Source organism: Strigops habroptila, chromosome Z (genome assembly GCF_004027225.2).
Source record: "Strigops habroptila isolate Jane chromosome Z, bStrHab1.2.pri, whole genome shotgun sequence".
Lineage (NCBI taxonomy): Eukaryota > Metazoa > Chordata > Aves > Psittaciformes > Psittacidae > Strigops > Strigops habroptila.
Window position 1 is genome coordinate 19663308 of NC_044302.2, and position 20836 is coordinate 19684143.

Sequence of the window (20836 nt, forward strand, 5' to 3'; positions counted from 1 at the left end):
AGGGTTGTCTCTGTGATCTTGGGGCTGCCTTCTGAAGGACAGTACGTCCTGCAATGGTTTTCCCTACATTTTTCTAGATGCTGCTTTTTTGTAGAGGCAACATCTGCCAGCTGTGATGGCCAGCTCCAGCCATTCGTATTTGCTGAACTCTTGAGTTTGCTACCTTTCATAATTAGCTCAGTATATTCCTCCGCAGCCTTTTGGGGTCACAGCTTCCCACATCTGCCTCTCCAGTCCCCTGCAGCTCACAGCAACTGCTGCAGGAGACATGCAGGAATATTTCCCTTGGTACAGCCTCCCTGCAAACTGTGGCTCAGAGGTTTCCAGAGCCAGAGGTAATAGCTTCCTATTTAATATCACTAGAGACCTCTTCTTCACCGTTTCATCTGTGACATCCTGGCCTTTAATTTATTGATTTGTGGAAATTCAGTCTCTTCACAGCTTTACCTGGTGCAGATCTGAGGAGCAGTGGAAGCATCAGCCTGCTGCTTTCATACCTCCCCGCGGGTGGCCTGTGTGCTGTACAATGAAAATCCTACACTGTTAGGTTTTTGTCAGGATCGCAGGAAGGGGCCCTGAGGCCTGGACAGGCTGCTGGGAACACAGGTTCATGGGTTCCCAAAATATTTTACCCTGTTAACACGCTCGTGCTGTCTGCACACGCGCAAAGGTTCTTGTCTGGCATGGACTTTGCTCTGTTTAATTGACCAGCTGAGACGAGTCATTCTCTGGCACTGTGTGATGGTGGCATATGGGGGACAGCACTCTCAGGGCAGAGAGTGCTGGCAGCTTTACCCAAAACTGTCAACTCTTGCTGTCCTTGGCTGTGCTAAAGCCACTCTTACAGACCTGTGTAGGAGCCCTACAGAAATAGCAGGGGGAAATCTGAATAGAACTTCAGCTCTTGCTGTCTGGTTTAACTAGAACATCTCACGTTCTGCCATGCAGAGATCAAGTGATTAAAGGGTCACGTAAAAGAGGAGAGATTTTAAGCTTAAGGCATTGTCTTATTTAATGTCCAGCTTCCTACAGTCAAGAGGTCATAAATCAGCATCTTGATTTTTAAAATTTTATTCTATTTTTCCCTCCAAGCTGGTGAAAGTGGCACTTACTGTGTTAACGCAACGTGTCTGGTTCTGACACAGTAACTATGTAGCCTGATTGTGTGAATTCTCCCTCATCCCCCTCCTTCCAAAGCTCCTCGACATAAATTGTTAATTCATGTAAAATTGGATATTCTTGGTGCAACACATCATTGTCCCTGCCATGTTCAGGTACTTGCATTAAGGTGATTTGATTCAGTGCCTACATACTAAGACATTGCTAATGAAGCAGCTCTTGCTTGCTAAAAGATACCTTGGTCTCCTGGATCAGAAAAATGAGATTCTGCCTCTAATGTGATTTAAGTCCCCAACCTTTTTCCCCATTGGTGATATCAAGCAGCTGGATTTACAACTATCTATATGGTAAACTCAGCAAGCGGTCTGGATAGCACAGCTTGAAATGGTGAGCACATTGGAGATACCTGGTTAAACTGTCAAATGGTCTGAAAAAAGGGAGAAGTGTAACCTTCTGACAGTGAATAATTCAACTAGCTTTAGTCATGCTTTGCAGGGGCATGGCTGTTATTCATTCAAAATAATCTTTCTTCTGTGTAAGAGTGGTTTTCCTTTCTCTACTAATAAATCCACCTACTGTCTTGTAACCCTCCCAGTCCCAATAAACAATATTTTATTTGACATACGGTAGGGAAATGGAGGTATCTTGTTTCAGGCTGGTGAAGCAGAGCTGTCAATCATCTGAGTTATATACTGTGTACCTTAATCATCTCATTAGAAAGCTGTTAATCAATTATAAGTTAAATAGCCCAGGATCCTCTTTGAAAGATTAAGACTGTATTATTTTGACAGAGCAGCCTAATTGCTAATGATTCACTGCAAAAATGTTGCTTCCTGAAAAATGAAGTTTCATTATCTTGAAATCTCCAGTCACTGCAACCACTCAACTCCCATGTCTTGAGTGTAACTAACCGTGAAGTGCATCCAGCTTTACTCTTGTGGTTTAGTTGGATGGTTTTTGCTGTGATTATCAGATCTTGTTCACGGAAATGGTCATTGGCTGGGCCTATCCATAGGGCTGGATTGCTGAGTACTGGGGGTTAGGTGGTTTCCTCTGGACCTCTGCCATGGAGGAGGAGAGATGCAAAGGAAGATGTGCCAAAAAACCTTGGCATATGGTTATAAAGTGCCTAGAGGAAATGGCAGGAGGAGCTGGCAGTGGCGCGGGATTTCACTTGACAGTAACCAGAGAAGAGTTAGCATTGTGGTTGGGTCAACCTGGCACTTTCCAATTGCTGCTGTCCTTGTGACCTCTGACCAAGAACTGGCCCAAACCATTGTGCTTCTCACTTGAATGTATCATATCTAGAGAGGTGTGGATAGGAATGAAGCCATGCTGCCTTGGATAGCTTCTGCTGTTATCAAAAATTAAATACAATGAAGTACGAACATGGATTAAATGAATTTCATTTATAAATTTAACATAGAGATCTGGAGTGCAAATGGTGAGAGAAGATTTCATTTTTTAGTTGATCTGGATGATCAGCTGAAAGCCTGTAGAAGGGTGCAGCAGAGCTAGTAAAGGAAAAAAGGAAAAATGAATGCATGAAAGTGGTTAGAAAGGGCTTCTTGGTTAAAAGCCACCAAGAGCAGTGGAATTATGCCCATTCCCATCCCAGTAGGGCTTGCCCTTTAAATAGCTGCACACAGATATCTGTTAGTCACTTAACAGCTCATTAAAGGAGATTTATGCTGTTATTCATTGGAAGTAAAGGTTTGCATATCCTAGTGTTGGAAGCCTTATAGCAAATTGCACTACAAATGCTGGGGGCACATACAGAGCTGCTGACCAGTGGAGAAAATAAATACCTTTGGACACCAGCATCATAACAAACTGGCTGAGAAGCCTGATTAGCTGTCAGCAGGGTTGTGCCCTTCTGAGTAGAGCAAGATCTGCTTCTTACGTATAAACTACTGGCACTGCTCTCCCTGATGGTTTTGTGGCGATAATGCCCATGCCACCACTGTCCCTTGGTCTGTGGAGCTCACAAGCTTCAAAAGCTGGAAAAAGGAGAAAAGGGAAATCAAGTAAACAAAAAGCCTCAGGCACATCTCACAGCCCCAGCTTGATATGTTAAAGAACTGAGGCATGGCATAAGTGCCACCTAGGTAGAAAGCAGTATCGTTAATCACCAGTATGCGAATGAAGAGACTAGGGCTTGAGGTTTCTTCACGGATCAGGTTTCTTGATTAAGGGATGGTTGTGGGAGAGCAGGGAAAGCTCTGGGCCTTCAGCAGAGAGAGAGGGCTGAATGAGTCCTGTTGTGGTGGGTCTCCAAAAGGGTGTGTGGATGAAGCTCCCAGCAATTTCCAGTCTTCCCAAGTGCTGTGTGCCTGTCCTCAATGTCTCATTTGTAAGCAGAGACTGTTTCTCTAAGGACTTTAAGGATCTGAGAAATTTGCAGGATTTTTAATGGTAATAATTCTCAAAGCCTCACCCACCCTTTCCAGCCTCCACTTGTAGAAATGATTCTGACCACCTCTAATGAGCCCAGAACAGGAAGAAATGGGTGTTTTGTCTGTGGATGTGCTTAGAGCTCAAATTCACAGCAACCAGACCCAGATCACTGTGTAAATGTTTCCTTTTTCCTGTTTCACTCCAAGAATGCCCCTCGCTGAGCTTGCGTCATTAATACGGGAACTGGGGCAAAAAGGGGTGAAAATGCATCTTCAGTTCCGTCAGGGAGAGAGGGAAAATAAAAACTGTCACTGGTGAGCAAATGGTCCAAAGACCCCATTTTTAGTGTTCACTTTCAATGCTTTATGTACATGTACATTCCTTGTTTGCAGGTTATAGGAGTCATTTTTGGGTCAGGAAAATGGGGTTATGGTCTGAGCACAGCACTGCTATCATGACATGTGCTTAAACATCATGTACTGCTTGCTTGGTGTCCTGCCTGTAGCGATGGTTGTACCTTAGTCCATTCTTTACTTTGGAAACCCAAGAACCTGTCACCATTCAGCTTGCTCATCCTGCCTGGGCCCATCATTTTTTTTTTTTTTTTTTTTTAATGACATCCAATTCCTGGGCAAAAATCTTCCATTCTGGAGTTGTTCTGAGTTTATAAAAAGCAGGCATTTATTACTACTTACCTTGTTTCTTTATTGAAATATTTTTAGAAAACTGCTTGATTGGAATTTAGCGTGGTAATTGTCTATAAGGTGGTTTTAAGACTCCAAGTACTTACCTCCCCACCGTCATTCATCAATTTAGGCCCTTTTGGAAAATTCACTTGCATAGGACTTGAATGGTGAGTAGCAGCTGGGACTCCAATAACATTGCATCCAAGGCATCAAGGAAGAAAAACGAAGACATTGTAGCTTTAAGTGCTTTTATCACATCTTAAAAAGATGCTAGGTAAGGGCCATGACACCTTCGTCTCTCTCTCTCTCTATATATATATATCTCTCTATGTATCTCAGAATAAAAAGACCCCAAACACCTAATAAGCCTCCTGCTGCACATACAACTCTTCCACAGCTCTGCACCTATTTTGGAATTATAGTTTTACTGTGAGCTCCCAGGAGCCTTGCAGTCCTTGCTGAAATGGGCTACCACTCATGAAAACCACTTATCTTGCAGACCAAAGTAATTACCTTCTGTATGGCTACTGCTCCTCATGCCCAGGGAAAACCTTGAGCTATTCATAGCCCACTGGTGCATCTAAATCAAATCATTAGTTCTAAGTTAAAATATTTTAATTCTTGTATAACAAAAACACTATTTCCACATATAAGTGGAAAAATGCAGTGATGAATCAGGTTTTCTGAGTATAGATAAATCTGGTAGGTTTTTCCATGCCCAGATGACCAGTTTAAATGTATTTCTCTTTTATAAATAAATAAAGATTTGCATTTAGATTTCATGTGACAATCAAAAAGCACCTTTTAAGACTGTGTAATGACCTTTATTTACAAGGAGGAAATTTTAATCTGTTTTTCAGTTATTGCGACTCCAGTACCATCTCCTAGCTTTATTGGGACTCCAGTATCATCTCCTAGCTCACTATTGCATATTCACTTATCCTTCCAAGTCCTTGCAAAGTTCAGAGTACCTGGTTTTGAAGGCATGACATCTGTTTAAATGGGGACATTCTGTTCCCAAAACAATAAACAAGCCTACCGATCCGATGATGAATTCTGAGATAATGTAGAAATTTTCTATAGGTGGTTGCGCGCTGTGCTCTATAGGCTGTCACTAGATGTGTCCAGTGCTTCTGTCCACCCTTTGACCCTATGAACTTAGGATTTGATTTCCATCATTGACTGGCTTGAAAAGGCACTTCCTGGCTGCTTGTGCCCTTTCAGGGTTGCTTTTTCAACAAAGATATGGAAGTATCTAGTGCACTTGTGTGCAGCAGAGGTAAAGAGCTGAGAGTTTTTAGGACCTGTTTTTCTTCTCATGTCATTTTTTATTAGCAAATGCATATTAGAATCAAAGGGTGTTTTTATACTTTAAGCCAGAGAAGGTTTGAGCCAGGCAAGGTTTGGATCTCACCCACAAAATCCCCATGAACTCAAGCCAATGATGTGACCAGCAGATGAGCTTAAATTTCCACAACAGAAATCTCCATATCCTACTTATTTCTGCACAGCATAAATTTATGGCCCACCACTCTCTAAAACTGTTGTTCCTGACCTGTTCCTAAAGCTCTTCTCTGTTGAGAGAACAGGCTACCCAAATAGCAGGTATCATGAAAGCCTTCATGCAGACGGTGGGCAACAAAGTCACTGTTGCTCTCTCTGAGTGTGACCTGCACGCAGTGGTGTGCTGGCAAAGGGACTGAGGGGTTATCCACAGCTGGGAAAGTTGATCTATTAAAACAGAGTGCTTGGCCTTCCAAGCAACTGGCTTGCTGACACTTCGTTTGATATCTGATAACTCAGGTGCTTGACAAGTACTGTGCAGAATGCCCTTTCCTCATTATTGAAAGTACAAATTGTGGCAGTGTTGGTGGCCCTTTTGCTGTCCTCACCCTTTTGCTGTAAAATCTGCAGCTAGAATATCAAGCCAGACCTAAAGAAAAAATGAAAAAATCAGCATCACTTAATATTTGGCCTTCTTAAGGCATGCTCGCCAGCCCAGGCTACTTGCTGCCTTGTGACTGTAAAGCTATTTACATGTTGGTCCATTCCGGGGCTGTGCTGGCATCTCCTGGCTGCCCTCTCTGCCCAGCACCTTCCCTTCTTGTGGCTGCCAAGCCTTTCTCCCCTCTCCCTCAAAAATTCAGCTGGTAAGCAAAATTAAGTGAAACCCATGGTAAAAGTCAATAACTGCTGCAACCTTCCTGTAAGGCTTCCTGACATTTCTGCATTGATGATAAATGGATTTGAACCTCAAAGACAGTCAGATGCTTACATGCACAACTTTTTCACACCTTCACGCTTTCTTATTAGTCTATACCTCAGCCCATCAAAAAATCAGATGGTGATGCTAACCTAAGGGGTCATCTTCCTACAAGTGTTGTCTTGGCAGAAGTATCAGCCCTCGAGTCAACACTGATGTCTGTTTTCTGCTGGACCTTGCTCAGAGGGGTCAGACATAGCGGAGCAGGCTAGATCAGAGTTTTTGTATTGGAACCACCTACCAGTCTGCTTCATGCTTGGATTTCCAGCCTCATCCAACAATCGAGTCTTCCTGCTGTCTGCATTTATCATTGTTAGAGGTTCAGGGTGGTCTGAGACCTGTCTGCCCGTGAGCATCCTCCCGCAGTTCATCAAACCTCTTGCCCTCAGGAAATGTTGCTCCCCATGCTTAGCAAATGCTAATCTGGCAGAGCAAAGATGTGCCTGTGTCTGGGCTCTGAAAAATGCAATCGTGTTGCATTGGAAAGTGGGGCCGCGCAGTTATGTTCAGCTTTTAGGGTGGGTTTTGTGTGTGTGATGGAGCCTGAGCGTTTCTATAAGCAATGCTCTTTTTCTGCTCTGTCTGTTCTCTTGCTTGGCTCCTCCTTTCAGTTCCTTTAATACAGAGACCTGAAGGCAAACAGCAGCATTCAAGTATCCCCAAGAGATGCAACGAGGGGACATCACGCAGAGGTTACTGCTTTAGCCTGACAATTTGAGACTGAACATTTGATCTGGAGGGCAGTGTTTCCAAACACTCCTGCTTTGCTTTGAAGTGCACCAATTAAGGTTTGACATATGATGTAACCCAAAGAAGACAGGGTTTATTATTCTCTTCTGTCTGTGGGTTGGGAGATGTGGGTTTTCTTCTGCAAACCTCATTAGAGACTTCAGGTTGGACAGGAGTGAACGGGATATGCTATTGTAACAAATTAAATGGCCTCATTGCAGGTTGTGAAGGGATCGTGGTTTCCCAAGGAGACTGAAAAGCTGCTCATTTAGCCAAGAGGATTTTCAAAGGCATTTCTTTCCAGAGCCAGAGTTGAGAGACTTAATTGGGGGCTGCACAGAAAATGTGCCTACATGGCATGATGACAGCCAGCAAAAGGGCACTATGAAACATTTATGGAGCTATAACCTACTTGTGATCCTTAGCCAAAAAACATGAGCTTTATTGGTACTGCCTTAAAAGTGGTGGTTCTTAACCCTGGCTTTTCTGGACCACGGAAATTGCTGGATGCTGTCAGCTGGCCTGGAGAGCTGCAGCTGTAGCTGTCCTGGAGGCCATTTCAGTTGAAATGTTATATTCATGTGTTTTCCTTGCTGATGGGTCAGTCTTTGTGCAATACCTTGCCATAATGCCATGCTCCAGTTTCAGGAGAGGACGGTATCTGCAGAAAGGTCTTTTCAGTGTGGAAATGGCAGCACAAGGCAAAGGGAAGTCAATAACGGCAAGCCAGGGCACCGACGGACATTGAGGGTTTAACACCTAGGGCGCTTTTTGATCTGTCTCATTAATATCTCATGTTGCTGTACCCAGGAAGCTTTTCAAAGTAGATCCAGCAAATCAATAGTCCTCCTGCTAAATTCTTCATGTGTTTTTTTTGGCAGAGATGAAATTTTAAAGTGCTTGGAAAGGACTTTTGCAGCTTGGCTGGCTGCAGTAGTGTGGTAGATTAAACTGGTGCAGCTGACTGCAGGCTCTGGGGACTCGGCTGGTGTGTATCTGTGACCATGAGACATGGCTTGGGTGCAGCAGCAAGCTCCTAGGCTGGACCTGTGCATTTTGAGTGTTGTGAGTCCCTCCCTACAAAGTGTGGGGCTCCACCCACCTTGCGTAGCTCTCTTCTTCCGCAGGCAACGGCTCCACCCTCATGCAGGACACCCAAAGATATTGCTGCTTCCTTGTGCATCAAAGCTAGGTGTAGCTTGAGTTTGAGCCTCTTAATTAAATCCTCGTGATATATAGTTCCACTGCTAGAAATTAGTATGAAGGATCTCAGCTGTTTCCTGCTCTGTGTTACTATCTCAGCTGCCCTTATGTGCCCCCTAACACGGAGTGCAAGGTAGCGGGGACTGTGCCAGTCAATGGAGCCAATGGTGCACTCTGCATTTCCCTGCCCTGGAATTGCCCTTGCAAGATCCGAGCCCCTTTGCCATAACCGAGATTAAAAAAAGGCTTGGTTTTGTCCTGCTGCCGTGGTGGGAGGGTGTCACTGCCAAAAGCATTTCCCAAACTGCTGTGACATGACTTTGTGCAAAGCCTTTTATCAGTGTTCAATGAATTTCCCTTGGAAGCACTTATGGATGATGCTGCTTTTAGTGGAGAGGTGTTCCAGCCTGGATGTTTTGCTTTGTTTTTAACTGGATCAGTGATGGGGTTTGTGTGCTCCCAGTGTATTACAAATGAGTGGCGATGTGCAGTATGGCAATCGCAGTACACACCTGGGTGAAGGTGACCAGCACATAGGACCTCCTTAAATGCCTATGCTACCACCACAGGCATCTCGTGTTACCCCCATCTTGCATTATTTCTCTTGCTACCTCGCCTAAATCTCACTTACAGCTTCTTTTGCTACTTTCTCTTGGTAGCAGGACTTTCCTATGTTTGCCTTTCAGTTTAGATACCTGAGAAGTCACCTCAGGAGCAGCAGACCAGTTCCTGCATGGAGGAAAACCATTGCTTTTGCCTCTTGCCCCGTTGCTTGCATGCCATCCTCTGCTTTCCATGGCATGGGAACAAGGGGCAGCACTGGGCTCTGCCATTGCTTTTAGTTAGGTATCTTCTGCAGATCAGCTGTATTTGTTGAAGATGGTTTATTATAGCTGTTAAAATTAAATAAGGCAAAAATTGAATCCAGAACAAATATACTGCTGCAAGTAATCCTTATAATTTGCTAGCAATTTTTGCCAGACAATTGTGAGAAAATGTTCTGGCAGCTTGTGTTCAGACAATTGGCCAGGAACAGCTATAAATCATGTATATCTTTTCCTTCCTATTATCTTTCTCACTCTTTAAAAATCATGGGTTACTAGGGAATATACATTGGAGAGAAGGGAATAAGTATCTTACTGACTTGCAGTGGGGAAAGAAATATCTGAAGCTAAAACAGTGATACATCCAGATTTGTAACTCCCTGCAAGGACAATCTGGGAGAAATTTTTTGCCTGGGAAGATGTGTTAGAAAAGAGTGAAAATGGATGTCCATCAACCTGAATGAGGGGAACCTGAGCGTCTTTGGTTTCATGCTTGCTTGTCTGCACAGCAGGAAGGCAGTGTGTTGCTCTGGAGAAAGTCTGAAACTTTCAGAAAGTTTTACAGGTTTAAATAATTTAAAATTATTTTTAGAGTAGAAATTTCAGTGCTGTGACCCTGCTGCAGCCCCTTGCAGAGGGGAAACCTATACTCAGCTGCCTGGGAAGATACTCTGGCCGCACTGGCGCTGCTGCTCAGCGCAGCATTAAAGGGCTGGTACGTGCTAGGCTTGGGTTCAAGAACGGCTTAGCCCTGGCTTTGGGTTTGGATCTGAGGTCGGTTCCTGCTACCAAGTTTCTGCTTTAATTAGACACCAGTCTTGAGGCACCCAGTGGGGCACAGCACAGACATCAAGTGGTTTCAGCCCTCTTGTTACCCATTCCTTCCTAACCTCAGTGTGTGAAAGGGGCCAGATTTTGGGGCACAGCTTTCAGAGCGGGTGGCTTTCGAGTGCTTCTGGTGCTTGGCATGTAAACGTGGGATTTCTTTTCATTAAGCCAAAATAATTGACTCCAGGAGCTTGCAGAGCCTGTGTATTCTTTAGGCACATGGTGGTTTGCTTATGTATTTCTCTGCTGTGTGGGCACTGAAACAGTTTTTCACTTCATCTGCTAATAAAAATAAGTATGCTGAGACTTATTTTCTTTTCCAAAGGATTTTCTGTTCATTGTGGAAATGTTACTTTTCCAGACTGCTGGTTTGCTGGCTTTCAAACATACTACACTCTGTTAAGCAAGGCTGCTTTTCCTTCCTCCCCTTTGTAGTACCATCAGCTGCTTTGTTTCCTTACACCTCCCTCCCCAGTTTCTAAAAATGCTTGAATTAACATTCAAATAATTCAAGACCAACCAAAATCAGTGTATTCATATTAATAGGCTCCTCACAGTACAACAGACTTTTTGCTTTCTTAATGTGTAATAGACACACCTGTTAGGAATTAATATATGAAGCCACTTAGTGGTTTGTTATTCCCAATAGAGCATGAAGGGATTACTTTTGGCTCTGCAGGAGATAAATGGGGCAATCTGCACTCCTGGCGGGCAGGAGCAGCCACAGTCCTGTCATGGCAGCACACTGCCAGCTTCCTTAGTGCTGCAGATAGCGAATGTGCAACACTCACCAACCCCTGTGGCTTCCCTGTGCAGTGGGATAAGAGGAAAGGAAGGGTGGAAGGGCAGGAAGGGACCGTGCATGGATTTGAAATGCTTCTGCCTGGGAAAAGTGAGCAATGGGAAGGCGCAACTTGCCTGGCTGGGTTTCTAACTGGAGACCAGGAGTAGGAAAAGGGGGATTTGAGTGTGTCCCTGGGCTTTATGGAGGTCAAGCCTTGGTTATATGCAAACACAGCCATGTACAGAGTTGTCTTGTTATGTTTTTGTAGCTGGAGCAATAGTGATATCAATTAATACACTTGGTATGTGTTAAACAGTGGGGAAAAAAGTGTGTATTATACTTGCAAGTACTTGCACAAGACTGTAAAAACAAGATGAAATATTTCTATTTTTCAAAGAAAGGAACCAGACTTGTTTCCTCTCCCCTGTATCCTGTAACCTAGTTGTTGGAAAACAGCAGAGTTTAGATCTTGCAAATGGAATTCTTAAGTTGCAAACTAAAGGGGAAAATGGTTCTGTAGCATTTAAGTGGAAGAAGAGTTAACTGCAAAGGAATTGTAAAAGTAGGACTGTAGATAGTAAGGAATATTCAATTCTGGTATAGCAAGAGCACTGTGAGCGAATGAAGTGATAAATGCTGAGATCCTGGGGAGATGAGGGGAGAGGAAAACCGAGCAGTGGGGGATGTTCTTGCAAAGCATCATCTGCAAATGTGGCTGGAGCAGAACATCAACACTAAAAACTTCTCCAAACCAGTTGTTGCTTTCTAAATGAGGACCCTGACATTTTAAAGGTCAGCAGCCAGGGAGTACATGCAGTCAGAGACTGTGCTTATTAGCTTGCTGTGTCCTTCACATCAGGGTGTTGTGTTGCCTAATTGCCTGGGGAGACAATTTCTGTAGATGTTTCCTAAAGACGCAGATTTGCAATAGCCAAATGAGGTAGGATACCTCTTATTTTTCCCATTTCTCCTCCCTCTAGGAGAGCTAATAAGGGGGAAGTGGGCAAAGAGAGACCTGATGGGAGTTTGAGGGTGGCTTTGTATAGAGGAGATTAAAGCAGAAGATATCTGTTGGCAGGGGAGACCTCTCTGCAGATCAAGGCAGCAGTTAACAGCAGAGATACACCTTGCTTTGCTAACAGCCGGATGCTGGGGAGTGATGTGTCCTGCAGTAGCATCTGGGCGTGTCCCTGCCCCATCCCAGCCACAGCCTCCTGGGGTTGAAGGCTTAGGCTCTTCAGCACAAAACCCAGCTGGGGACTGGCTACAGCCAGTGGAAGGATCAGCTGCGCAAACAGATCTGCATTGTGTTTAAATACCAAGAACTTTAAACTGGAGGTCATTGGAGCCACTCACTTCCTTCCTGTATGCTTTTTTAAGAGCCCTGCATTGAACCGAGCAAATGTATTCGTACAGCAAGCGACCAAATAACCAAGGCAATATAAAACCCCCGCAGTTTTATTATATTCATAATTCACTACAGAGCAGGACTGGGCCATTGCAGTGTAGCACAAGCAGGGTTTTTTCTCCTTTTAGCTCCTGTCTTCTACAGTTTTGGTATTTGGGTTTAAGCCTGCAGTCTGTATTTCTTTGTTCTGATATTTGGATGTTGGGACTGCAAAACCTTTGAATTATCAACACACTGAGCATTTGGATCCTTTTCTAAAACAAGAATGAGGATTAAATGTTTCTCAAAGTTATTGCAGCACTTGGTGCAGATTCATAGAGGCTCATCTTGAGGTAGGAGACAAGTTGTTCTTTAGCACAAACATCCCACAGGACTTCAGCTGGAGGAAACCACCGAGTTCATCATCTGCGAGTGCCCTTCTCTCTGCAAAGCACATCAGCATGCTCCATGACAGAGACAGATGAGATGTGGAATTAGCTTCCCTTTAATTAGGGTCGTTAATAGCAAGAAACAGCAAATGTTATGTCAAGGCCATGTTGAATGGGGCTTTGAGCAGCCTGGGCTAGTGGAAGGTGTCCGTGCCCATGGCATGGAACTAGAAGATCTTTAAGGTCTGTTGCAACCCAAACCATAATGGTATACTCTCCCATGCCAAATGTCACTTGAGCCCTCAGTCAGAGGTTTCTATGAATGCAGCAGCCTGGTCTTCCTTGGCTGGACCTTGCTGGGAAGTTTGCTAAGATTCCATGGAGGGAAACTGCGTCATAGATCACCCTCAATGTGCTCAGCTGGGTTTCTTGGGAGAAAGCAGGTAGTGCAGCATCTGCGGTCTGCTTGGCCAGCACTGCCTCGTTCATGCAGCACCATGACTCTCACCAACACCAGTGTTTTTGCAAAGACTGTTTTGTTTCCTATATCCTAGATTATTTTCATGGGAATTTTTTTTTTTTTTATGTAAGACAGACACAAACATTTCAAGTTCACGTGTGTACAGTAAGGCAAACAGGTCCCTAAGGACAGGAGGTGGCTCAAAAATCTTAACTTTGATGCTTTGCGCATTGAACTGGTTTAGAAATCCAGCTTGTGCTAATAGTTTGGAAATGCAGGTAGATTTAGTGGGTTTCCTGCAGGCAAAGGAGAGCCTGGAGGGAGCTGTGCTCCTCTGAGGCTGTGACATTTGTCTACTTTATGAAAAGCTTTTCCATGACACGTTTGGCAGTGACATGTGACCTGTTAGCGCTGGGAGACAGGAGACACCTCTGTAAACTGCTCCGTTGATGAAGCTCTTAGATGAGCCTTCTCCTGCACCAGGATGCTTATTGCTTCAAATGGATCCAATCTCTGCTAATAAATCACCTCCTCCATGCAAGGAGGGTTTGATTGAACATCACAGGAGATACCATTGAGGGCTAAACCTAACATTTTCTATTCCATTAGCTAAAGCTCGTAAGGCTGAGTATTTCAAAGAAGTACAGTGTTCCCTCAAGCGTTTCTATTGCCAACCCAGGCAACCTGCAGTGACATATTCATCTGCAGAGTGGCTCCTGATTTTTCTTTCTTGGTTGCTTGGTTATCTTTACTCCTGTTGCAAACCCCAAGCAGAATGGACTGGGGCTTAGTTCCCTGTCTCAGAGCTCCCCACCCTTAGGGAAAAAAAAAGTCAGCAATTTATATTTTGTATAAGTAGCTTGCATAATGTTTCCTGGGATGGCATTTGGGGGAAATCTAGATGGTTTTTGGTGGGATTTTTTACTTTTTTTTTTTTTTAAACTTCAAAAGAATTCCAGTGATTTTGTTACCAGAGCCTGAGGAGGGGAAGAAAGCTCAAATTAGTGTGTTTTATCTTATAAACTCTTGAGCATCACTGTAAGTGCTGGAGGCCCTCAGTGCTACCATGCTCTTGTGTTAGTTCAGTTCTGCTGAAAGCAGGTGGTTCATGCTTCTCCCTTGTGTCAAACTAGTTGTGTATCTTGACTTTCGTGGCCCACATTCCCCTTTTCCTCCTCATTCAGCATAATGCATTGGTTTCCTAGTTGGTTGCTCATACTTCCCGCTCTGTCCCAGCTATCACCTTCATGTTTCCTAAGACCTTAAAGAGAAAAGAAGGAAAGAGAGCAGTGGTTCCCTGTGCAGAGGCTACAAACAGTGTTGTGCTGGTGGGTTTGGACATAGAATCATAGAATCATGGAATGGTTTGTGTTGGAAGGGACCTTAAGCTCATCTAGTTCCAACCCTCCTGACATGGGCAGGGACACCTTCCACTAGACCAGGTTGCTCCAAGCCCCATCCAACCTGGCCTTGAACACTGCCAGGGATGGGGCATTCACAATTTCCTTGCGCAGCTTGTTCCAGTGTCTCACCACTCTCACAGTAAGGAACTTCTTCATTATCCAATCTAAATCTGCGCTGTTTAAGTTTGAACACATTACACATGCTTATACCAGCAGTGTTGCTGTGTGTTCCTGTGGGTGCGTCGCTGGAATCCATGTTAAGCCTGGGTGGTGGCTCATGAAGCTTTGCACCAGAACAGAGGTTCTGCAGCCAGGTCTGGCAGCATGTCCCCATGCTGCCCATGTGCTGCCCCCTTGGGATCTGGCTGATCCCGGGTCATTGGTCATGCCAGGAAAGGCTGCATGCTGCTGCAGGTCGCATAGCTGCATTGCATACTGCTGAGATGGCATGGAGAAAATATGGATTCAGCAAAAGCTATGTAGCACACTGCATTAAAAATTCACAAAAGCTTCTTGAAACACAGTTTCCTGAAGAAGTGGTTTAATGAGCTGCAGCAGGGCTGGGTGAGAGAGTAGGGAGACCTTTCCCCAGCGCTGCGTTAGGAAACAACTCCCGTGTGCCCGTGGTCATGCCAATGCTCATTCCCCATTGGTTCATAGAATCTCAGACTGGTTTGGTTTGGTTTGGTTTGGAAAGGACCTTAAAGGTCATCCAGTTCCAACCCCCTGCCATGGGCAGAGACACCTTCCACTAGACCAGGTTGCTCCAAGCCCCATCCAACCTGGCCTTAGAACACTGCCAGGGATGGGGCAGCCACAGCTTCTCTGGGCAACCTGTGCCAGGGCCTCAGCACCCTCACAGGGAAGAACTTCTTCCTTGTATCTAATCTGAACTTCCTCTGCATTTATGTTTCTCAATTTTCAATAAAAATCTGCAACAGTGGGTTTTTGTCTTTTCACACTTAGGAACTCAGTGAAAACTTAGTCAAGTTTGCTGTGGAAAGGTAAAATAAAAATTGAGAGGTTATTGTCAGTGTTCAGGGGAAAATGCTGGGATTAAATGGAAACAAAACTTGAAATGCTTTGGGTGTGGGATTTTCTTTAAGAAGAGAAGCCAGGTGACCTCATTTTCTCTTGGGGGAAAAAAAAAAAGAAAAAGAAACAAAACGTGACCATTTTTCCAATGGCTTTGTCCTTGAAATACTTTTTTCTCTCAACTTAGATTTAGACAAATTAAAGCAGGCTGGGTTGAACCGCAGAGCCTCAAGAGTCAGTGGCTGGGATGCTGGGGATGGGAGCTGAAAGGAACTGATGGGGAGATGCTGCGATGTGCGTACCAGGGGTGCTTCAGAACAGGAGTCTTAACTTGGTACACAACTTTCCCTCTGCCTTTTGTGCTGATACTAACAGGGTTGGGCTGCTTTTGCAGTTCAATTTTGAGTGGAGCGCACAGAATGTGTGCTTTAGGGATGCTCTGCCTCAGCCTTTTGCAGTGCTGTGACCTACTTGTAAAACCAGTGCCCGTTTGGCATGGATCTCAGGGTAGGTTTTCATTGTGCAGGTCAATGCTGTGATGGCTCTTGTTCTTATTTTATTCATTGTTTGTTTAATTTTGTATTTTGTCATCTATAGTTTATTCTCTATTCTCTACAATATGGGACATTGGAAAACAGAGCAAAATATCTTTCCCTTCCTGTAAAACCAAAAAGCCTTATAAGAGTCCTGTTGTTTTGTTATTCGTTTTAACCTACTTTTGAAATGAACAACTACAAAAAAATAAACAGAAAATATTAGTGCTGCAGCTTTGTTAAAAGCGAGTTGCGAAGTATGTGATTAAAGATGCGCTTGTTTAATTTGCTGGAGCAGAAAAATGTAGTTACGATTTTTTCTTTGCAGTCTTGTCGGAGCAGATGCGCCTTCCCTGCAGGATGGCTCTGCTTCTGTGCTGCTCATCTGGCTTGCTGAAGCAAAGAGATGAAAGAGTGTGGAAAATATCTGCATTGTTTGATTTAGAGATATTAAATATCTTTGACAGGGCTGGGGCACCCATCATGTCCTGGACAAATAGCTTGAGACATTGAGCATAGGGCTTACGTTTTTTTCTGAGAATATAAATGAGAAATGCAGAAGCTGATTAAGTGGGAGCATAAAATTTAGAGCAATTGTGCTGGATTGAGCAAGGTTTTGTTGGGTTGCTCTCTCTTGCGTAACCACAATGAGCCAGGATGAGCAGGGCTGGAGACCTGCAGGAGCATGCCATAGGGAGGGACTGCACTGGCTTTTGTTTATACCAGGTCCTGAAGCAAAGATTACCCCCCAAAAAAGAAGTTTTTGGAGGAGATATGGGTGTTGACAAAGGAGTTTCTCAGAGAGGAATCATCAAACATGAGCAATAGTTTGGTTTAGAACCTGAAACTTTCTTCAGTGGGAATTTTGACACCATTGAGTTTCAAGAAATGAAACATCTGTTGCTGCAAGAGATCAGAGTTGTGGGCTTACACCTGAACTTCACCATTCAGGGGTTAAGACAAGCAAGCAAGTTACTAATTATGAAGGTTCTGATTTACTATTCAAGTACCTGTAGAGTCCTGGCACAAGGAGCTGAATGTCCTGTATGCTGTGAATGATTATGCAGTAAGGTAACTTTTTCTGCCTTCTGAGAATGCAAATGAGGGATCTGCTTTTCGAGTTAGTTTAATTTGCTGTCTTCATCTCTGCGCAGCTTGTTAGCTGGATGGAAAACTGTGGATGCTGCCAATGCAATCTGGATATTGTTCCGTGGGACTGCAGAAAGCAATGAGTTTGTAGCTCCCTAATCCGTTGTAGTTTGCTGCTAATTTGTCAACAGTCAACAGCTCCAGTGGCTACTGCATCAAAACAGCCCTGGTGCTGCTGCCTTCCTCTTACCGGTGATAATTAAAGGTCATTTATAGCACTGCTTTGTGTCCACTGGGAGTATTTTACTAAGCACAGAATAATGCTTATTTCACAAGGGGGAAACAAAATCACAATGCAACTGGTGCAAGTGACAGAAACCAGGTGAGGTTTTAGACTTGCCCGTAGCAGGCTGGCTCATTCCTGACACAAGGAGACCTCTCCATCCCACAGGGACCTGGTGCAGCCGTTGTACCCTGGGGTCTGGTTCTGGCTTTTATACTAAATCCTTCAGTTAGGTTGAAATGCAACTTCTGCTATCATAGATCAGGAAATCAAAGAAGATGTTATAATTTCATTCATTGCCATTTTTGGGCTGAGCACTCTGCCTCCCTGGGAAGGACAGCAGCTGGAATGCCACCCGTAGCTCCTGCCCAGCCTGCTCTTGGCCGCAGCAATCCCAGAGAAGCAGATTGAGCGTGGTGCTGCAAGCCCCAACAAAAAGAGTCCAGACCCCAGAGGTTCTCCCCCTTCCTTGTCCTGGCCACGCCAGGACCACACTTTGGAGGGGAAACACCATGCATTTTCATAAAGTTTTCCTCTTTTGCTCAAACACTTGCTTGTTCCTTCTTTTTTTTTGAAGCTGAGTGCTGGGTGTAATGAGCTGAAAACAGTGCAGACCCTACCCTGGCCCTCTGAAATATTCATCTGCACATCTTTTCATCTTAGAGAAGAAAAAGCAAGTGAGGATGGCTGGTTAATGATGAGCAGAGGGGGTTTAGGGCTGTTTGGTGCCTGTGTCTGAGCATTCCAAGAAATGTGGATTTAATAGGCTGTGGCAGAGCCAGGGTGTGCTGGAGCTGGTAGTGTTAGCCTCTGCTTCAGCTTGATTGAAAACTCCAGATATCTCCTCCCAGGTTCACTTTTTTTTGATGTTTCTGCCAAAGTTTAATGATAAGTTTGAAAACTTATGTGCTGGCAGTGCGCCTGGACCTGACAGTTCATGAATGTTTCAGCTAATGTGTTCCCAGCTGGGGCACAGTGCAAAATAACATAAAGTGCCTTTCTGAATCTGTTTTCTGAGTTGTCCTCAGTCAGACAGAGGGATGTTAATTTGGCAGAGGAGGTCAGTACGATGCCAGTATCTCCCCTTCTTGATCTTCCAGTGAAATAACCCCCAAGTTTGGACAATACTGTAGTCAGAAAAATTGCTATTTACACACTTAGTTGGCAATGTTGCTGCAAGGTCTACACCTCCATGGGCTGGGTTCTGCTATGGTCTGCACTGCTGCAAGCATAGTGTATGTGGTCCTCTCCCCTTCCTCATAGAGGGCTGCCTGTTTTGCTGCTCTTTTGGGAACGAGAGGGCCCTGTACAGACTGTGATGTGTTTTAGGAACATGCGAGAAGTTACTGTCACTAAGCAGTAGTGTTTCCCCGTGATTTGACTGAAGATGAAGAACCTGCTGTCTAAAATTTTCTTCCTTCTCACTTTCCTGTTCAGGCATGCATCTGCTTCTGCTTTCCAAAGAGGCTGAAAGCTGGGTGGTCCAGATGTGATATTTTGACTTGTCCCTATAGAGGAACACAGGTTTCCCTCTTTGCTGCTGAAGTTAGCAGGAGGTCAGGCACTGGTAATCTGCCCTCAGCCACCCTAGAGAGAACGGACTCTGCAATATATTACCTGGGTGGGTTCTCAGAGGCTTTTTGTTCAGATAAGGTGAAGGTAACTTGGAGTTTAGGAACGCATGAGCTCCTTTAGACCCCATCTCATTGTAGGAGACCTGCTGAGTGCTGCCATGGTTCTTTGACTCTGCCCATCACCCCCAGCTTTCTGCCTTTCAGCATATCCAATGTGATGCATCTGGAGGAAGACCATGGCATAGCAGGAATAAGAGCCTTGCAACAGCCTCAAGCAGTTTGTAGCTTTTGATGTGCGTGGGGGTAATTGCAAAACAGTCTCCCAGATAAACCCACTCCTCTGCTTTGATGGTGGCAGGGCTCGGTAGCAGATTTAAATAGCTCTCTGTGATTCCCAGGCCACCTCTGTTGTGCATACAAAGAAATACTTAACCCTGCAGGGAATTATGTGTAACACACTGTGGTTTGCTGATGCATAGAAATTAACTATTTGTTGCATAAGAAAATAGGAGCTATGCTGTTCAGTATTTTAATATGAGTATCCAAATACCAGCTTTTCTCCCACTGTTTATTATAGTGTATTTTTAATGATTTGTAGTTACTTCCCGTGCAGAATAGTTTTTAGGGCATCATAGGAGGCAGGTGCTGTTCTCTTTTAGCAAGGTCTCCTTGGGAGAATTTTGCCTTAAATGGAAGGAGGAAGTTTTGAACTCACGATTTACAGTTTTGAGATTACTGGAGCACATACTGGTTGTGTATTAAAGACAAGCGGTGCTGTCTTTGTGTTTTATTTCCCCTTTAGATCAAATGTTGAGAGAGGCTGAGAGTAGCTCATGTGCTTTGACCAGGGGTTTGGTAGTGGAGAGCTTGCTGGTGTTTTTGAAATGCAGTGTTTGAGGGAGGTCACTGAAGAAGGGGTCTGCCACAAGGCTGCTGGGCAGTAATCAGAAATTTGGGGTATCAGGTGGTAGGGGCCAAAGGTTGATGATGTTGCAGCCACTGAATCTCCTCTAAAATAGAAATTCTAGTTTTGTACAACTACATCTACAATGTCATTGCATGTTACACCCAAGAGTTCAAAAAGAAAAAGGAGGTGGGAAGTGTGGGGAGAGGAGATGCTGAAGGCACTTTGATGGAGAAGGAAGACAACATGAAGGACGACAAAGAAAGATGGGGCTGAATAACGATGGAGAGAGCAAGGTAGATCTTTTTGAATACACAGAGAATGAAAGCCTTTGGGAGGAAGAGTTAGGCTATTTGTTTCAGGAGGCTGCAAGCTCTGCACAGGAATCTGCTGCTTTGCTGTGGTGGCTTGTGCTTGTGTAACCCACAGGGGAAAGAGTTTGAATGGGCAAATAAATCACAGGTGCTAAAAAGCTAGGTTATTCAAAGTCGGTCAGCCATTTAATAGCACTCAGTATAGAGACAGGCCGATGCCAACTAAGATGAAAAATAACTGAGAAGCAGTGGCAGTTTTAACTCTGGAGGTAAGTTGGGTTTGGTACAACAGCTTGGCAACAGAGATCTCCTGATGGAGGAGAGTGAAGAAAGGGGGAAGAAGGTATGTCCCCAATCATTTTATATTTATTTACTTATTATATGCAATGTATTTATGATATTTAGCCCAGAGAAGCCCTGAGGTGTGCTACCACACTGACCAGTATATACGCTTAGCATGCATCCATCAGGGCTGCCTCCGCTCAGGCCCCTCTTGACTGCCCAGGCTGGAGCCCAGAGGCAGGCACTGGGAATTCAGGTATTGCCTCTTAACATGAATTATTTACCTGGAGGTCACTTACTGCAAGCTACATTTTCTTTCCCAAATGTTTTCTCACTAGTGTGCCCATAGC

The 20836-nt window shown here is 44.4% G+C and overlaps 1 protein-coding gene across 11 annotated transcripts in view; it reads left to right on the forward strand.

Annotated features, from left to right (window-relative positions):
- The window catches only part of NECAB2 (N-terminal EF-hand calcium binding protein 2), a 108787-nt gene that overhangs the window by 42120 nt on the left and 45831 nt on the right, over positions 1 to 20836 (forward strand). The window contains exon 1 of one of the 11 annotated variants that reach the window (XM_030511372.1): positions 5491 to 5495. The exons of 9 other annotated variants lie outside the window; for them this stretch is intronic. The gene's annotated coding sequence lies outside the window, so the exon portion shown is untranslated. Of the gene's footprint in view, positions 1 to 5490; positions 5496 to 18968; positions 19072 to 20836 lie in introns of those variants that run through there. One more of the 11 variants, XM_030511373.1, reaches the window with a different exon arrangement.